This window comes from Macaca fascicularis, chromosome 18 (genome assembly GCF_037993035.2).
Source record: "Macaca fascicularis isolate 582-1 chromosome 18, T2T-MFA8v1.1".
Taxonomy (NCBI): Eukaryota; Metazoa; Chordata; class Mammalia; order Primates; family Cercopithecidae; genus Macaca; species Macaca fascicularis.
This window is the reverse complement of record NC_088392.1, coordinates 18,399,105-18,412,850: the sequence shown is the minus strand read 5'-3', so window position 1 is coordinate 18,412,850 and position 13,746 is coordinate 18,399,105. Positions and strand designations below refer to the sequence as shown.

The 13,746-nt window shown below is 45.3% G+C and overlaps 1 pseudogene; it reads left to right on the top strand.

Moving 5' to 3' along the window:
* Positions 1 to 12,402: 12,402 nt before the first annotated feature.
* LOC102141780 (actin, cytoplasmic 1 pseudogene) lies at positions 12,403 to 13,524 on the top strand (annotated as a pseudogene).
* Positions 13,525 to 13,746: the final 222 nt, after the last annotated feature.

Sequence of the window (13,746 nt, the reverse complement as noted above, 5' to 3'; positions counted from 1 at the left end):
TTGTCACCTCTCAGGTACCAGCTCATATTCTCTTGGTTACCCATGTATCCGAGACCCATGTATCTGAGGCTATGAGTTTGGCTTCTGTTGCAGAGACTGTCACCTCACATATACACAATGACTCTGTTTTGCCTCATTCCCATGCCTTTTCTTTTAAGTCCTGGGGCTTCCTTGTTACTGCTGGGATGCCATGGAATGTGCTTGGCACCTGTATATATGCAAAGCATAGTGTCAGGGAGTTAAGACCCGTGAGGCAAACTTTTGACCAATTGACAACAAAATCAGCAGCTAAATACTTCTTCGCTCTTCATTCCCCCCGAATGGATGATCCTAAGACACTGTCACTCATGTAGCCTTTTGGAAGACATCACACTAACCTTAAGCAATCAATGCCCTTGGTACAAAGTGGTGCCCATCTTAGTAACACACCCTCTTGAATCTTTACTCACTCCTTTTCTTACTTACTCCCTTTTTCTCATGTTTTCTTGGCTTTTTCTGTACACCTTTCTATAGTCTGAATGTTTGTGTCCTTGTCAAAATCGATATGTTGAAAACCTAGCCCCAAAAGCCATGGTATTATGAGGTGAGGCCTCTTGGGAGGTGCAGAGCTCATGAGGGCTCTGCACTCATGGGATTAACGTCCTTATAAAATAGGCCCAGGGGAACGTGTTCATCTCTTCTATCATGTGAGAACACAGCTCAAAGATGCCGTCTATGAACAAGAAAGTGGGCCCCCACCAGACGCCAAATCTGCCAGCACCTTTATCTTGGACTCTCAGCCTCTAGAATGATGAGAAATAAATTTTTGTTGCTTATAAGCTACCCAGTTTATGGCACTTTGTTATTGCAGACCGAATGAACTAAGACGCTCCTCAAAAACCATATTCAGGCTCAGGCTCAGTTTATGGAAACTCAGCCTAAGATAACTATTCCTGCTGAGCAGAGTCAGAATTTTATATTGGTATAAAAGATAAACAGTACTTTCTCAGGATGGGTTGAGACTTATGTAACCCAATTAACCAAGCCAGTCTGTCAATAATCCTTCTCAGTCCCTGATGGGATTGATGTGATCTGCCTATACTTTAGCTTCCTGCCATAAGAAAATTCAATGCTTTCTGGGAGATAATAAAAACACCCTAAACCTCTTCAGTTTACGTACCATGTGTAGATAGTTTTTAATCCAAATTTATCAGGTCTGTCAGATCACAAAACCAAATAACCAAAAGCCAAGAGAAAAAAGCAGACAAAAGAAACAGACCTACAGGAGTTATTGAAGTTATCATACATGGACTTTAAAGTTTCCATTTGAAAATCTATTTTCTTGAATATATAGTATATTCAAGAAAATAGATTTTCAAATGGAAACGTTCATCAGAAAACTGGAATCTATGTTTTTAAAAAGCATGAAGTGAAATCTCAGAACTAAAAACTGAAACAACTGAAATTAAAAATTTAATGCAAGAAGTTTATAAAACAACAGAAACGGCAGAAGATAGTCAGTGTAGTGGAAAATAGGTCAGGAGAAAAGTATCAATTCTGAAGCCCAGGATTAAAAGGATTTAAAAAACACAGAAAAGAGTATATTTGACACATGGGACATGGTGAAAAGGTTTAATACATATCATGGAAGTCCCAGAGAGACAGAAGAGAGAAAAGGGAGCACATGAAATATTTGATGAGTTACTGTCTGAAATTTTTCAAAAATGAAGAAACATTAAGCTACAGATTTGAAAATCTCTAAAAGCTCCAAGTAGGATAAATTCAAAGAAACCCATACCTTGAGCACTTTAAAGGTGGCTGGTACAACTAAGGAAATGAGTTTTTAATTGTATTTTATTTAAATTAATTTAGATTGAAATAGTCATATATAGCTAGTAGCTACGTATTGGACTGTGAAACCCTAGGACAGTTGCTAAAAGAATAAAGGAAGGGGCCAGGCACGGTGACTCACACCTGTAATCCCAACACTTTGGGAGGCCGAGGCGGGCAGGTCACGAGGCCAGGAGTTTGAGACCAGCCTGGCCAACATGGTGAAACCCTGTCTCTACCAAAAATACAAAAATTAGCCGAGCGCAGTGGCGGGTGCCTATAATCCCAGCCATTTGGGAGGCTGAGGCAGGAGAATCGCTTGAAATCATAAGGTGGAGTTTGCGCTAAGCCGAAATCGCACCACTGCACTCCAGCCTGGAGTAAAGAGCAAAACTCTGTCTCAAAAACAAGAATAAAAAATAAAATAAAATAAAATAAAATAAAAAGAATAAAGGAAGGATATGGAATGAAGAAAACTCAAGCTAGAGAAATATAAGCACTAAAGATTCTAATGATATTCATGTCCAAGTTGAGTCACACACAGCATATATTGTTGACTTCTTTTATAAAAGCCAGGTCTTATGGTTTTTTTAAGTTTCTGGTCTATATCCTCTTTGGTGACCATTGCCCAGTATCGAATAACTGCAGAAAATTCACAGCTTAGCTCTGACCAGCTTTTAGGGGACATGCCTTTCCCATAAGAAAGACACCATTCCTGAATAATCCCATTTGCAAACCTAGATTTACCTCGACCTAATCGTGATTTTGTTCTTTCTCTGGCCTTGAGGCTTGAAGTCTAGTCTGCCATGTCCTAAAATCCACCCAAGATTGATGCTTCTAATCCAGGGTACAAACACTTTCTACGGTTGCCCTAGCAAAGCCCCAGGAGTTAGGACTATACTCTTAGAGCTTCCTGAGTGCTTTCAGGAAAATTCAAAAGGAATCCCAATCTATAGAAACAATTGATTTTGTCACAATCTTCCAATATGAGTCCATCCATTTTCTCTAACCCAGAGGACAGAACAGTCTCTCCATTGTGGGTAAAAGAGGCCGGATTTAGATGTTTCTCCAGACCAAGGGAAGCTGGACTTACTTTCTTGCAAGAATGGTGGAAGAGGAAGAGAACTAACGACGGTGTTTAACCTTCTGTGTCCTTGGTACTTTTACTTACTCCGAGAAGAAGCTTCATGCCATGGCATACAGGTATCCACAGCCCAGGGAGTTTTCACTTCTGTTCTCTACACCTCTAGAAAGTTATAGCAAAGCAAGGAAAAGCAGGAGCGGGGCACTGAAATGATCAGAGATAGAGGAATTTTGTAGGAGCGTTTTCAGAGGTGAAGACTTGAAAGGCTTATACTTGAAGTTTGCAAATCCGTGAAATTATGATGAATTTTGAAAATCAAGGACTGTTTGTTTGTTTTTACCAAATTTCAGGCTATCAGATGCAGAGAGTAATCTCTGAGAGTACAAAGAATATAGTTTGGGGCAAATAAGAGTGAGTCCTCTTGCATTAAAATGAGTCCATTGATTACTATTTTTAAAAAATTCTAGGATGTGGTAGGAATTCAAACAGATAAAGCAGCTCAAGAAATGTTAAACTGCAATTAAAAGTAACAGGTCCTTAGCTGGTCATTAAAAGATGTAAGAGATCGTGGGGGTTGGGGCAGCTGAGGGAAGTGCCATGGATGCAGGGCTCTGGGCCCGGACAGAAGGTGCTCCCCTCTGGGGTCAGCTGCAGCAGGGGTCTGGTCATCAACTCTCAGTCCTTATGTATGAGGCTTCCTGGGCAAGTCCTGCCCTGGTTTACGCCATTCTCCTGGAGGCTGCTGGAAGCCTGAATCTTGTTTCCAGAGCACCAGGGTGGAGGTTTGGAACAACTGGGTACTTGCTATTGGAATTCCTGAAAAATGGCAGCAAATACCCGTAAATAAATGTTAGGAATTAAATACAGAATGCTTGGCATTTCACATATTTTTTAAAACATTGTTTACCAGTTTCTTTTCCCCTTGCCAATTGTTCGAGTTGCCAAACAGCTCTCTAAGGTTTGGCCTATGCCCTACCTCTCAAATTATGACCCTGGCCCAAGGAAAACATTGTCTGGATCCAAACTAGCCAACTGTATATGTTTGCTTAAATAACCAGATTTTATTCTCCACCTGTGTCGAGCACGCAAGGAAAGGGTGGCCTTAGGCTATAGGACACAGGTTTGACTTTGACAGCTGAGAGGCCAAAACAGGGAGAGCAAACCCAGAGCTCCACTGACAGCCTTCCCTGATCCCCTCTTCATAACAAGCTTTGCCAATCGATCTAAGCCCTTCTTCTCAGGGGGCAGAAACAAAGCCTCACAATCCTCAGTGCAACTATCTAACAATGGCATGTTTAGAGTGGGCACCAAAATGAAACTCTGATTATAGCTTAATGTGAGTCCCTAGTGGGAAGGCCAAAGCCTTATGCCAATTGCTAAATTCTTTGACGGTGTAGGAGAGGTCTTTCCAATGAGACAACTGGTTGCCCTTAAAATACCTTGCAACTCCATTATTGACTGGTACCAGAAATTTTGTCATCAGAACATCTACTCCAATAGTGCATAGCCTTGGTCCTTGTAGGGAAGAAACTTGGAAGTCCTGTACGTGTGTTTACTCATGTAACTCTCATAACCTGCTATCATCCACATTTTATTATTTTATTTTATTTTATTTTATTTTATTTTATTTTATTTTATTTTATTTTATTCGGAAAGACAGTCTTGTTCTGTCACCCAGGCTGGAGTGCAGTGGCGCCATCTCAGTTCACTGCAACCTCCACCTCCCGGGTTCAAGTGATTCTCCCACTTCAGCCTCCTGAGTAGCTAGGATTACAGGTGCCCATCACCATGCCTGGCTAATTTTTTTTGTATTTTTAGCAGAGACAGGGTTTCACCATGTTGGCTAGGCTGGTCTCAAACTCCTGACCTCAAGTGATCTGACCACCTCAACCTCCTAGAGTGCAGGGATTACAGGCATCAGCCACTACACCTGGCCTATAAACCACATTTTACAGATGGAAACATTGAAGCTCAGAGTGAATTGCCTTAGATCATACAGCCAGTAAGTGACAGAGCCGGGATGAACAAAACTAGGTGCATTGCACCCCCAAGAGCCTTGTTTTCTCCACTGTATCACACACCGCTAAGGGTGAAGATTTGATATGGAGCCAGGGGAAGAGAGTCTGGGAGGCAGCAGGAATTCTAAGTTCCTTCTTCTCAGAGAGAAGCGGCCTGTAGGAAGCCTGCAAAGATAAATTGCCCAGATTCCACAGTCCTGCCTAGGGCTGGACTTGGGTGAAAACAAAAGAACATCAAAGTAGAAGCTGACCTTTCCACAAGAATCAAGGTACTTGTGTCCGATGGGATTCAGCAAACTCCCTTTTGTCAGCCAAGAAGAGAAGCAGGTGGCAAATATCTGCCACGTGATAAAGGTAACCGTAGGAATGTAGGTACCGATGTTGGTGCTGGTTTTAATACAAAATTATATCTTCTTCCTCTCTTGGTAGATGTGAGTGTCGTCTTTAACTGGCAGATCCCCCTAGAATGCTGGCCCTGCTCTAGCAGTGGGCCTGGCATATTTGACACCTGCGGTAGATGGTCTTTAACAACACCTCTACCATATGACAAAATTAGTTTTAATGATAATCACAAAATTAAACAAATAATGATAATGGCAGGGAAAGACATGCAGACAATGAAATGCTTTTCTTTTCTTTTTTAAATTAAAGACTTTTTTTTTTTTGGCCAGGCACAGTGGTCCACGCTTGTAATTACAGCACTTTGGGAGGCCGAGGCACATGGATCATTTGAGGTCAGGAGTTCGAGAACAGCCTGGCCTACGTGGTGAAACCCCATCTCTACTAAAAATACAAAAAAACATTAACCAGGCATGGTGGCATGTGCCTGTAGTCCCAGCTACTCAGGAGTCAGGAGAATCGCTTAAGCCTGGGAAGCGGAGGTTGCAGTGAGCCGAGGTCGTGCCACTGTGCTCCAGCCTGGGCAACAGAGCAAGACCTTGTCTCAAAAAAAATTTTTTGCCGCTATGCCTGCCTTTTTTTTTTTTTTTTTCCATTTTTGGTGGAGATGGGGTCTCACTATGTTGCTCAGGCTGGTATCAAAATCCTGGCCTCAAGCAATCTTCCTGCCTTGGCGTTCCAGTGCTGAGATTACAGGTGTGAGCCACTACGCCCAGCCCCAGTTTTTCTTTTATTAAACTTCCATATATAATCATGGGAGATAAACAAATACTGCATTGCCAACAAAGGACAAAAAGTAAATACTTTTAAATTCTGGTCTTTTTCTGAGAAAAGGGGAAGAACTTTTACCTACATATTGGTAATGCATGGGACATTATAGTTTTTGGTTCTGAGACTTCTGCAAATTTGTCAATGATTTCATCAAAGTTGATTTTCCTTGCAGAGCCATATTTAATATGCAATGTAGCCAGGTTTATTATTCTCTCTTCACTCACTATTGGCAGAGGAATACTTTTCACTCATTTTAACTTCTAAAGTTTTCTTTCCCCCATCGCCAAAAGCATACAAGAAGTTCAGAAAAGTCGTAAACGTAAGGATAAATTTGCAGATTCCATTGCACAACAAATTCCAGAAATGGCAATACACTTCATGTCTTTGTTTCTTCAGGATGGATTCTTCCAGCAGCTTTCAAATGTCTCCACAGTTGAACATTTTTCACTAAGAAAACCATCACTGGGAAATGTATTATAAGTTTCTCTTATATTTGGTTTTCAAGTTTTCTGCAAAAATCGGAGAAAGCAGCTGAATGACAGCAAGCAGGGACTTACTTAAACCATTGCATTCTGTCCAGCTCCTGGCAAAATTGACTGAGCTGTCCAAACACTGCCTCTGAGACTTCTGGCAATTTAAGACTGGCACCTTGGGTCATTTCTCCCAACGCTGCTTCTTTGACTATTGATTCTCTTTTCTATGTAACTGTCCATTTTCTCCCGACAATCACCTTTTCTTCTGGTGGAGGTAACAGTCCCCTCTCCACATTTCTCTGTGCTGATCTGCAAGGAACAATTTTAAAAAGCTTGGTGTACCTGTTCGAGGTGCATTCTGACCATCTGAAAATATTTTTGCCTGGTTGCAGAGGTTGCAGAGAATGACAGAATTGAAGTCACTCAAGTTCCCTGTCTCTGTCTACAATTACTCCCATTGTCTACTTCTCATCCACTGTTTGGAACAGACACGTGTAGCCGAGTCCTTGTGAATTGACAGCCAAATTAGCTTCCATGCGGAATACAATGTTTACTAAAGGATAAACAGTAAAAATGTGCTAATTTAAGCTGAAGCATATACTATTAAACTCAACAGTAACCACAATTGTTTAGAACTTAGACCAACAAAAGATGATTGGAGGAGGAGTACTGTGTCCCTAACATGATGTAGAATTGCCAACACGTGGAGCAGTGCTTAAATGGTTTTATTAGTGTTGTTAAATTCTCTGCAGACAATGTCCCCCGTCATGGCCTGCACCAGGGCAGACTGCCCACTGCCTTCCCTTGCTATACCATAGATCTTAATCTACTGCAGCTTTTAACCAGATAATTCACTGGCCTGCTGTGCACAGCTTAGATCTCAGGAACATCCAACCCTTCTGACTATCATTAGAATTCTTACTTATTTCATTATTGACTGGATTAGATTTAAAAACAGAAATCTCACAGGTTTTTTTTCTCCTGCTCAAGCAACAGCCCCTGTAGCTAGGAAGGAACCCACCAATAACACATCCCTGTCATCTCTCAAGCCCGCTCTTGCTGGGGAAGAAGACGGTTCTTTCTGGGGCCTCCCTCTGGCTCCCTGTGTACTCTTTTATCCCTGGCGTCTGGGAAGCGGAGTCCTTGTCCCCTTTCAGCTACTAATTAGCTTTGGGATCCTGGCAAATATGACTTTTCCTTCTGCTTCCTCATTAAAAAAGAAACAAGGCCGGGCATGGTGGCTCACGCCTGTAATCCCAGCACTTTGGGAGGCTGAGGTGGGTGGATCACCTGAGGTCAGAAGTTCGAGACTAGCCTGGCCAACATGGTGAAACCCCATCTCTACTAAAAATACAAAAAATTAGCCCGGTGTGGTGGCAGGGGCCTGTAATCCCAGCTACTTGGGAGGCTAAGGCAGGAGAATCGCTTGAACTCAGGAGGCGGAGGTTGCAGTGAGCTGAGATCGAGCCACTGCACTCTATCTCAAAAACAAACAAACGAAAACAAGTAAACGAGCAAATGGGCAAACATTTAACTGAGTGATTTCTCATGCCCCTTCAGGGCTTGGCTGGGAGGTCAGATGGCCTTGGCTGGGCCATCTGGGCTGCTGAAGATGGTGTCAAGGAAGTGAAAGTTCAGATCCTGAAACCGCTGCTCCCTCGCTCAGGCGTGGCCACAGGCTGTTCCTTGTCTCCATCCCGGGGCCACTGCTGACTTTTTAGCTGGTCATGTTTCCTTGTTTGGCATCCTCAGAACCATTAGGCCCCGGAGACTTCCAGATGTCTTTTTTAACAATCAGAGCCGGATTTCCTGGGCAGTGCCCGCCTCATGCAAACATTCTTATTTGTTATGGCACTGCCTTCAGAATGTGCGGGAATGAGTTCTAAAGGACAACCCTGGCTCGGCCCGGGGCCATGCTTCCATTCCATACGCCCCCTCACACAATCTCACTCCAACCTGTGGCGCAGGATGGGGCAGAATCATTATTCCCATTTTAGAGATGGGGAAGCAGAGATGCCAAAGCTTGGAATGAACAACCCAAGGTGACACAGCAGCCCTTTGGGGCAGAACTGGTACTAGAACACCCTCACCCCCACTTCTTACTCACTCACCCACCCCAGCTCCAGCTAGCTTAGCTCAGGCTGGGCCCAGGTCCAGTAATCCTGGTTACACAACTGTTATCGGGCATGTACTCAGCTAGCGAGTATAAATAGACCCAGTGCCTTGCTGCTGAGAATTTATGATTCAAAAATCACAAGGTTTTACATTGAGTAACCAGATGTCTTTAGAAATATGGCAGAGGAGTAATAGCATAGAAACAGCTCGTTTCTATGACTTTGTTTATTTGTGTGTTTTTAATTTGTCACCTATGTCTGGCAACAACACATTTAGGAAGCTGTCCTAAAAAAAAAAAAAAAAGCTATTCACCAGGGATGACACATTTGTGGCACATGCCCTGAGGAGTCCCTGGGGATGTCTGTGGCACGTTGCGACTCTCTCACAGCTCTGCCCACTTAGCCCAGATGAGCCTCGGAATCTTCCCTAATCTAGCACTCTGCCCAGACACGTATCTGACAGGGGATTTCAGCTAGTGAGCCAAATTCGATTTGCTGTCCCTGCCATACATTTCAGGCTGCTTATTCCAGGAAATGGGAAATTCAGGTTGTTTGCCCTTTCAGGGAGCTGCAGCCTGGTAACCTTACTCTTCTTTCCATTCACGCCCCCACCCCACCCCACAAACAAGGGCTAGGGGCAACAAGCTGCTAGGAAGTGCTAAGCACGGCTTGAAACAGAAGTTATGCACCTGAGGTCTGTAAAACCTCGGCAGAAGTGGCTGCAGTTGACAGTGGCAATTATTTCACTGCTAAAGCACTCCTTCCTGAATCCTTCCCAGGATTCCTGGGCAGGTGTTCTTTGTAAAGCCCCCTCCCCCAGCCAGAGATCCTCATGTGCCTCATCGCCTTGAGAACTGCAGCTGTCTTGAAGATCTTTCCTATTTCTGGGAGGACTGAGTTTGAAGGTGGAGTCAAGTCGCTTGGAAATGATTCACGGGGACATTTCGGCCGGGGTAAGTGGTGAGGGAGGAACCCTGAGCGCCAGCCACACACTTTATCCCTCCTAGGACATCCACATCCCACACCCATTAAGTGAGTCTTTCTTAAAGGTCAACATGGGGTAAGTCCAGGATTAGGACCTGAAAGGAGCCACGAGCCCTGTGCTGGGCGGAATTGCAGTCTCCCAAAATTCCATGTCCACCCAGAACCTCAGAATACAGCCTCATTTGGAAACAGGGTCTCTGCAGATGTAATTAACAGTGGCGATGAGATCACGCTGGATTAGGGTAGGCCCTCAATCCAATGAGAGTGTCCTCCTAAGAGACGGAAAGGGACGCATGGAGACGTGGAGAAGAAGGCCATGTGGCGACGGAGGCAGAGACCCGAGGGATGCCACTCCAAGCCCAGGCGCGCCAAGGAAGAGGCAGGGGACGATTCTCCCCCGGGACCTTCAGAAAGAGTGTGGCTCTGCCAACACTTTGATATTGGACGTCTGGCCTCCAGGACTCTGAGACATACATTTCTGTTATTTCAAGCCGCCCAGTTTGTGGTCATCGGTTCCGGCAGCGTTAGCAAACGAACACATTTTCCAAATAATATACCTGCTCCCAAGTCTTCACTCAGGTTCTGCTCCTGGGAGAGAGGAAACCCAAACTAAGACAGTAGGTATAAATACCCTCCTATTACAGATGAGGAAACTGAGGCACGGCTTCACTCACAAAGCAGCTGTGGGACCCAAGCACCCAGCAGCTACGTTGTGGCTCAAATGAGGTTGAGCCTATTCTCTATGCGGTCTGCTGTGGTACATCAGTGATTCTGAATGTAAACTGAAGGCCCACGGCAGCTTTGTCAGCTCAGCAGCCAAGCAAATGAGCCGAGAAAAATGGGGGCAACCACGGGCTACTTGGTGCTGGAAATGGAGTCATTTAAACATAAAATTATCGGACCCTTTTTGTAAGCAATGGTTGCCATGAGAAAGCCTATGAGGCAGCAGGGGGTGGGGAACTCATCTCTTTCTTTACACCTTGGGGAAGCAGACCTTCAACAGGCTTAGTCACCAGGTGCTTTGTTACATGCGTGGTCATTGGTTGGGAAGATTCAGTTAATCAGGGCCTTTTGCCTGAGAAACTTGCTTTAACAATTAATAGGTAGGAAAAAAACAGGAAGGGACTTTTTCCCATTGTTTGACATATTTTTCAACATAATGTTTCTTACTATTTTTTGAGAGCTTCTGAATACAACCCATATTTCATCTTCAGGAATAAATGTCCTCAAATCTTCTTGCCTTTTCCTTAGTTTATAATTATTACTGAAAATAACAGAAAAGCATCAGCAACCCAGCCAGGTGAGGTGGCTCACGCCTATAATCCCAGCACTTTGGGAGGCCAAGGCGGGCGGATCACAAGGTCGAGAGATCGAGAACATCCTGGCCAACATGGTGAAACACCATCTCTACTAAAAATACAAAAATTAGCTAGGCATGGTGGTGCGTGCCTATAATCTCAGCTACTTGGGAGGCTGAGGCAGGAGAATTGCTTAAACGTGGAAGGCGGAGGTTGCAGTGAGCCAAGATTGTGCCACTGCACTCTAGCCTGGAGACAGAGCAAGAATCTGTCTCAAATAAATAAATAAATAAATAAATAAATAAATAAAGCATTAGCAACCCATGTTGTATGTTTACACAGACTTAAATTACTAATCAATAACTCTTTACCCTCTTGGTAAAGAAAAATACCTTTCCCAGCTGGGCGCAGTGGCTCACGCCTATAATCCCAGCACTTTGGGAGGCCAAGGCGGGTGGATCACCTGAGGTCAGGAGTTCGAAACCAGCCTGGCCAACATGGTGAAACCCCATCTCTACTAAAAATACAAAATTAGCCGGGCATGGTGGCAGATGCCTATAATCCCAGCTACTTGGGAGGCTGAGGCAGGAGAATCACTTGAACCTAGGAGGCAGAGGTTGCAGAGTGGAGATCACGCCAGTGCACTCCAGCCTGAGCAACAAGAGCGAAACTCCATCTCTAAAAAGTAAAAAAGAAAAAAAAAAAGGAAAATACCTTTCCCAATTAACCGGTGTCCTTGTTGATGATTATTTCATTCTCCATGGCATTGTTTACTCCCCTTTGGTGGCCAGGGAAGAAGCCATTTTCAGAGGACTGATAGATTTTAGGCACAGCAATCACCTGGTCCCCTGGGCTTCCCAGCTGGCAGGGCTGGCATTTGGGAAGATGGGGAATGGTGTGATCCACAGGAGCAGGCTGAGAAGGTGGCCAGGCAGAGCATCTGATCCCAGCGTCTGACACCAGCAGCCCGTTCTCTCCACCTTCTCTGGGACAAAGCCCACTTGTGCCTTGTGCATTTGCCTCTTGGTTCCTAGTCCTCTCTAAGAACCACTCAGAGGCACTGCTGAGCTGAGGATTCTCTGCACAGGATGCCATGGGAGTCATTCAACCTGCAGAGGATAAAACGCACATAGAGGAAGGTGGTCTCTGAGTTGGAAGAGAGGGCACTGAGTCCTCCAGATGCAGGTTTTGAAGAAAGGCAGTATATTAATACTTCATACCATGTCACAGAAAGGGTCTGCTGACCCGGGTAGATTGAAGTCTTGTGACTGCCTGGTAGGCTCTACTACCTATCTCATAAACAGAAGGTGCTAAACAGAGGCACAGAACCTGGCTGAATTGTTGCTACCAGCTAAAATGGGCTCTACATCGCCGAGACCGCATCTGCCCGGCGAGCACAGAGCCTTGCCCCTTGCCACTCCGCCGCCCATCCACACCTGCTGCCAGCTCACCATGGATGATGATACCGTCGCCCTCATCATCGATAATGGCTCTGGCATGTGCAAGGCTGGCTTCACAGGTGACGATGCTCTCCAGGCCGTCTTCCTCTCCATCATGGGGTGCCCCAGCCACCAGGGCGTGATGGTGGACATGGGTCAGAAGGACTCCTATGTGGGCAATGAGGGCCCAGAGCAAGAGAGGCATTCTGACCCTAAAGTACCCCATCGAGCATGGCATCGTCACCAACTGGGAGGACATGGAGAAGATTTGGCACCACACCTTCTACAATGAGCTGCATGTGGCTCCTGAGGAGCACCCCCTGCTGCTGACCGAGGCCTCCCTGAACCCCAAGGCCAACCACAAGAAGGTGAACCAGAGCATGTTTCAGACCTTCAACACCCCAGCCATGTACATGGCCATCCAGGCCTTGCTGTCCCTGTACGCCTCTGGCCGTACCACTGGCATCATGATGGACTCTGGTGATGGGGTCACCTACACTGTGTCCATCTACAAGGGGTATGCCCTCCCCCACACCATCCTGCCTCTGGACCTGGCTGGCCCAGACCTGACTGACCACCTCATGAAGATCCTCACCGAGAGCAGCTACAGCTTCACCACCATGGCCAAGTGGGAAATCATGTGTGACATCAAGAAGAAGCTGTGCTATATCGCCCTGGATTTTGAGCAAGAGATGGCCATGGGGGCCTCCAACTTCTCCCTGGAGAAGAGCTAGGAGCTGGCCGGTGGCCAGATCATCTGCAACGAGCAGTTCCACTGCCCTGAGGGGCTCTTCCAGCTTTCCTTCCTGGGCATGGAATCCTGTGGCATCCACAAAACTACCTTCAACTCCATCAGGAAGTATGACATGGGCATCTGCAAAGACCAGTACGTCAACACAGTGCTGTCTGGTGGCACCACCATGTACCCTGGCATCACCGACAGGATGCAGAAGGAGATCACTGGCCTGGCTCCAAGCACGATGAAGATCAAGATCATTGCTCCTTCCCAGCGCATTTACCCCATGTGGTTTGGCAGCTCCACCCTGGCCTCGCTGTCACCTCCCAGCAGATGTGGATCCGCAAGCAGGAATATGACAAGTCCAGCCCCTCCATTGTCTACTGCAAATGCTTCTAGGCAGACTGTTACTTAGTTGCATTACACCCTCTTGACAAAACCTAACTTGACCAGAAAACAAGATGAAATTGGCAGGGCTTTATTTGTTTCATTTTGTGTGTGTGTGTGTGTGTGTGTGTGTGTGTGTGGTTTTTTTTTTTGTTTTGTTTTGTTTTTTTTTTTGGCTTGACTCAGGATTTAAAAACTGGAACGGTGAAGGTGACAGCAGTCGGTTGGAGTGAG